This window comes from Selaginella moellendorffii, unplaced genomic scaffold (genome assembly GCF_000143415.4).
Source record: "Selaginella moellendorffii unplaced genomic scaffold, v1.0 SELMOscaffold_43, whole genome shotgun sequence".
Classification (NCBI taxonomy): Eukaryota; Viridiplantae; Streptophyta; class Lycopodiopsida; order Selaginellales; family Selaginellaceae; genus Selaginella; species Selaginella moellendorffii.
The window spans coordinates 1,571,598-1,577,738 of record NW_003314304.1 but is presented as its reverse complement, the minus strand read 5'-3'; the positions used below and the strand labels follow the sequence as shown (position 1 = coordinate 1,577,738).

At 41.1% G+C, this 6,141-nt stretch overlaps 1 protein-coding gene and 1 pseudogene across 2 annotated transcripts in view; one reads left to right on the top strand and one right to left on the bottom strand.

Annotated features, from left to right (window-relative positions):
• Positions 1 to 5,938, bottom strand: part of LOC9647370 — a 19,247-nt pseudogene extending 13,309 nt beyond the window's left edge.
• The window catches only part of LOC9647369, a 22,253-nt gene that overhangs the window by 11,448 nt on the left and 4,664 nt on the right, over positions 1 to 6,141 (top strand). The window lies entirely within an intron of this gene.

Sequence of the window (6,141 nt, the reverse complement as noted above, 5' to 3'; positions counted from 1 at the left end):
ACCTTGTGTAAAATTGATAGCTTCTCCTTAAATATCAACAATGGATTGTATTTCATTTTCATATCCAATATGGAAACATTTATGGATGCCTTGTGGTACTAAGTATTTACCAAGTGACCACTTAATTTTAGATTCAATGTTTGTATTACAAAGAAAAAAAAGCAAGAGAAGGAATACTTGGATTTTATGCTCCAAAAGTAATAAGAGTGAGAGTAGCACTTTTGGACTAACGAAAATATCCAAACCAAATAACACTTGAGATTCATAAATTGTCCTTGAAAGCCAAGATATCAACAAAAAGTAGTGATCACAAGAATAATAAGATAAGTGGTTGCATTTGAAATGTTGGAAATGAGTTGAGACTACATTCTCGAAATAAGTACTATAAATAGAGAATGTTATTATTGTAGATTTGCATGTTTTGCAAAGGTGATACATACTTGTATGACATTTCTCCAAAAAAACCATAAATAATATCTAAAGAGTTTTGAGAAAAAACTTATCTTTCACATTTGTAGTTTCCAAGTATCATGTATGTTGTATTTATATAGTTTCCTATACGAGCCACAATTTTCAAGATTGTGAATAAAAGTAGTAAGCCATTGTTTTTTAGGAGAACAATTCCTTGGAAAGCAATATCTAAAGCAAACTGTTGATATTTATCATTGCATTTCCAAGTGATGAATATGGTTAAGTGTTTAGATTGCCATTGAATAATCTAAGCCACATTTTGGTTGTAATGAGATTGGATATTATATGGTTAAAGTTAACCTTGGTGATATTTCCAATTTGAAGTGTTGACTTCTCATGATTGTCAAGAAAGAGTTTTGAACTTATTAATTTAAAATAATCTTGGTAAAACTTTAGAAGTTGGTCCCAAAATTAATATTGAAACTTGCAACAATTCTAATTATCAAATTTTTACCTATAACATGGAATCAACAACTGCATCTTTGACTAAGGGAGTATATGTTGCACCCTTCAAAAAAAGTGAAAGAACATCATAATCAGAAACTATATATTTAACAAGAAGTAAAAGAATGATTTTTCTCAAGGAGAGAAATGAATAAATTTATTGCATCCCCACCTATTTTATATTATATCTGTGAGCAAATTTTGATTAGCACAAGTTAAGAAACTATTCACTTGGTTGTAAAAGCACATCACACTGCTCACTTAGCCATCTTAAATGTAACTTTGGAAAAATAGGTTATAAGAGTTAATCAAGTTTTATTCACTCATCTATGAAAAACTTACGAGTGAAAGCATTTCACTCACTACATATTGAAAAACAAAGAAAAGAAGCTGAAAGGAAGAGAAAGAAGTTGAAATTATACCTTTGCATTGAAGTAATTATAAACTCTTAAATTTGAAATTCCCGGGAAATTACCTAACCGAGAGACATTTAACCCCAAATATCCCAAGACCTTTAACCGATTGGAAAAATAAGTGCATTTGGAAAATAAGATGTATTTTTATTCATGAGCCCTTTCCCTCTATATTTGACATCTTTCAAGTTGTTTTCTTTAATTGTTTATAGTAATATCAATCCATTTATGGATAAGCTTGTGGTTTTGTAACTATAGACAAAATTCTAGAACATGACACAAAACTTTACATCTCTAATCAAGTAAAAAAGTGTGGAGTTGAATGAAACTACAGTGAGTATCAACAATGGAAAAATTGTAGTAACTAGAGTAAAATTGCCAAACTCTAGTGAGTAAGAATTTTTCTCTTGTCTTTTTCATGGCAGGGTGACACTATGCGATTCAGATGAAGCATCCTCGGAAAGCCCAGGTAAACACAGTGAATTTCCACTTGCGTTGCAAGAATGCCTTGATTATAAGCACATCTCGCTGTTTTTCTTCAGGACTAGTACTTGTGATCTTACAAATTGCAATTAAAGTACTTCGATTTAGTCGGGTATAGTTGCCGCAAAACATCCTCCTCTGCTGCCGCAGTGCAACTGGCCAAGCAGCACAAACATTCATTCCCAAACACTGATTAGTTTACTCGTTTTGAAACATTACCAGATAGATAGTGTGGTGCTGGATTCAGGGGAGGTGCTCGTAACAATCACGAAAGTTCCAGTTTGACTCCAAACATCTCCCGTGTGATCTTCCACTTGCAAGCGATGTCTTGTTCTTCATGTATCAATCAAATGGAAGGGAAGTTGCTACCTCCAAAACTCGTTTGTTTCTTCTACAACAGTGTCGATACGATATGCGGAGTAAAAAAGGAAGCAATCCAAAAAGAGGATGTCCGTAAGATCACTACAGCTTAACCTCAATCTCGCAACTTGGCTCGGTGGTCTCTTCATGGAGGAATCCATGGCAGAAAGAGAAGGATCGTCAAGTCCGAGCTTTTGCAAACGAGGGAGCGATCGAGCGAAACGACGGCTGCCGCACACTGTGGATTGATCGATAAGTCTCTAGCTGGAGACACGGAGAATCCACCGAGCATCTCGACAGGAACTTTCATGATCATCATCACGCGCTTCAAGCACGGCCTAGCTTAACATCAACGACTTTGGGCTTGGCAAAGTTCTTTATGTCTCTCTCTCTCTCTCTCTCTCTCTCTCTCTCTCTCTCTCTCTCTTGCTGCTTGCTCGTGGATTTTTTAACGAATTTCTTCGTCTTCCGTGTGCTGCCGGGCTTGAGGAAATCTGTCCGAGAAACTGGGCATGTATCTTGTTTCCAGTTTGGGTTGCTTCGGACGACTTTCGTGCCGGTCGCCAGAGGAAAAAGAATTGTCATGGAAAAAACAATGGAACCTGTAAGCGCTCTGGACAACACGTTAGCTCGTCACATCCTTGGCAAAAAGCTTAGACTTTGCTGGATGATCCGCGGCCTTGATCTCAGGCTAATGCCGTGTCAGCGAGAGGAATTTAAAGACTTTTCCAGTCGACAAGAAGTGGTGGAGTGATCGGGCAGTGATCCATCGACTTCATCCCCGAGAAGGGCAAGCCAGTGAGCTTAAGCTGGGTTTAAGTTCTCTGTAGCGTGTCTTTGCCAAGTCAAATCCATCCTTCCTGAGCTCCTGAGAGGTGCATAGAGCATGAAGAACGAGCGAAAGAAAACCTGCGTTGTCACCTTTCCAGTGTGTTGGGTGTGATCGTAAGGTGCCATTTGCCAATACATGATCGTCCAAGAGAAAAATTCTCTCAGCGTTTCTCCAGGCTGAAAGACAAATCAATAACAAAACAGGAAGATGAACTACTATCAGCACTCACCAAAAGTGTTTGTTGGGAATCAGCCATGCCCAGCCGGATCGATCTTTAATTTCCGTGCTTTCTGTGTCAGCTTTCTGCCTTCGCCCCTAAGAATAGCAGCTGCCTCTTCACAGTGACTCCACTGCATCCTACAAAAGGAAGCCGACAAGTTTTCTTACATCCTTCTTTTTTACTACCTCGTCGTCGTCCTCTTCGTCTTTTCCTTTATTAATCGATCCAGCATCACTGTTGTCACCATCAGTTTCGCCTTTCTCCTTACTAGCTTCTATCCACGCGCTTTGTGTTTCCTGCTTGAGACATTAGTATGAGGCTGGATGATGGCTCGATCATACTAACCTCAATAATGCACTTCCACACATCGAAGGTCCAGCGAGGAAAGGTCGTCGTGTCACTTTTTTTTTGCCGACTTCTTTCATACCTCCATACAGAAACAAAGTATCCTTTCCAACGACCATTCCAGCATTCATTCTTCCACAAGGCAACAACCTTCAAGCAGAACGCTCAACGTTGAGACGCATTTTCCACATTTGGATCAACCACTTTCTTCTGCTTTGGATGCACACTTAACCACTACACAATCTCAGATTACCATACCTTAATCTTTAGGCTCTTTGGCTTGAGAAGCTCCAAAGGATACCTGCGAGCGATGGTGTTTAGATAATTTTAAAAAAATCGACGAGATACAAACCATCTGGAAAGCATATACATCTCGATCATAAAAACGCTGTGCAGGGAATCACCTGCAAAAGCCATTAGTTTTTCCAACGCATGCATTGAAACCGTACTCATCAGCATCAACTACACCACCAAACAAGATGTGGACAAAAATCCTGCTCTTGGCCAGGAGCCATACCGGATTTTTTCACCTTCACAAAACACATTGAAAAACTAAAACTCCATACGAGAATGTAAAACAAGCAAACCTTGTCCCACTCCCAATCCGTGGATCTAACGTCCACATATCTGCGAGCACTACACCTTTGTCGGATTGATCTTTGTCAGGGGCAGGCTCTTTGAAATAGCCACCGTACAAGAAAATCTAGAAAAGAAAAAATGTTCACAACACGCAAAACTATACTTTTAGTAGACAAATACCTCATCTAAATAAACAGCAAGCTGAGAACCAGTTCCAGCTGAAGGCCAGGCAGCTCCAAGCTTGGGTTTTATCTCTTGCCACTGCAAAAGGAAATCAGTTTAGTTGTTAAAAAACAAGGAAACAGAAACAAACCTTATAATCGTCTAAATCCAGCACTTAAAGATTATTGAAGTACCTGTGTCAAAAATTCAATATTAAACATCTACACTGCAGAAACAGCCGACCTTACTTCCCTCAGCGTGTCATAAAATCCACCAAATAGAATAAGTTTATGTTTCTGTGGCAAGAAAGAAAAAAATAAAGATTATGTTTAGAAGCGCAATACATACAAATCTATGTCCGGAACGAGCACCTGGACAGCCTTTTAGTTGGAGCTGCTCCCGCCACACATTTGTGTTTAAATCCAGTCTCCATAAATCCTGCAAGAACTCTCTTGTAAGTCAGCTAGAAACACACCTTATAGTGATGAAACCGAATTCACCACCTACACTGCCAAAATCAAGAGAAGTCCTGGAAAAATACATCATACCAAAACTGAAGAGCCAGTTTTTCCACGCAACCCCCTGGTGAGCGCTTCTCGGGGAGGAGAGTTTGGACTGGTGACAGGCTTCCACTCGTTCTTCTCGATGTTGTCTTGGTCGAGATCATCACCATAAACGTAAAGTCTAGCATAGCAAACACGAAGATCAAATCACCGTAGCGAAACTAACCACAAACCTTGTCACCATTGTTGGTATTCACCTCCATGGACGATCAGCGCAGTGTCCTTGACGGGATTTACAGTCACCTGAAACGCAAGGAAAGAAGAATTCTAGAGAATGTGAGCTTCCAGAGTGGAGATTTCAATCGAGTTCTTACGCACAGAGCAATTGCATTGTGGTGAAGGAGCTGCTACATTCTCATCGACATGAATTTCGCTCTTCTTTGCTTTCTCCTCGTGGAGTTTAGCCTGACAAGAAGGAAAACGATTGAGAGTCTTTGGCCAGAGCTTTGCTTACCAAGATCGCATCCATATCATCCTCGTCCCACACCTTCTTCTCGTCGCGATGAGCTCGCTTCTCCGCCGCCTTGGCCGTCTTGCTCGAAGAACCCTAAAACCTAAATTAACTCTTGCTTGTACTGTCCGCTTGTACGATGGCTTTGCTTCCACAGCTGGCATATGCTTTGCTTCCACTTTCTTAGTGCTTTGCTTCCACAGCTGGCATATGCTTTGCTTTTCTTCCACAGCTGGCATACTTTCTTTAGTGCTTTGCTTCCACTGCTGGCAAGGTTCACTTTTACAAGTTTACTCGTGCTCTCCACTGCCCCTTCGATCCAGGGCAAACTTCCATGGAGGAGGAGCGACGAGAGTGGATCGCCTGTCATTCTGTCAAGGAGATCAAGGAGACTCTCGCAGCGAAGCGGGACAACAAGCGGCACTTCAATGCGATTCGGTTTTATTGTGGGAAGCTGGAGGCGCTTCGCTCATCCAAAGGTGAGTTTGTTGATGAGGTGAGTGCTACCGTCGACAGGTTTGGAGGCACAGAGGAGGATCTGCTTGGTGTGCTCAACTGGTGCATTTCACATCCACCCAGTTTAGACAGGGCGCTGGTGATGGCAGTTCGTCTGCTGCTCACATTGACATTCTCAAGGCCGCTTTGGTACCACAGCTCGACATCAGATTCATCCACTTCGCTGCCAGGGTCGCTTGTAGGTTGGGCATTCCCAGTGATCGAATGCAAAGGGTGGCAGAGGGCATTGCTCCTCCTCAGCAGGGACAGGATATTTGGCAGATTGAGATGCAGAGGTTTGCAAAGCTACTGACGATGACAGA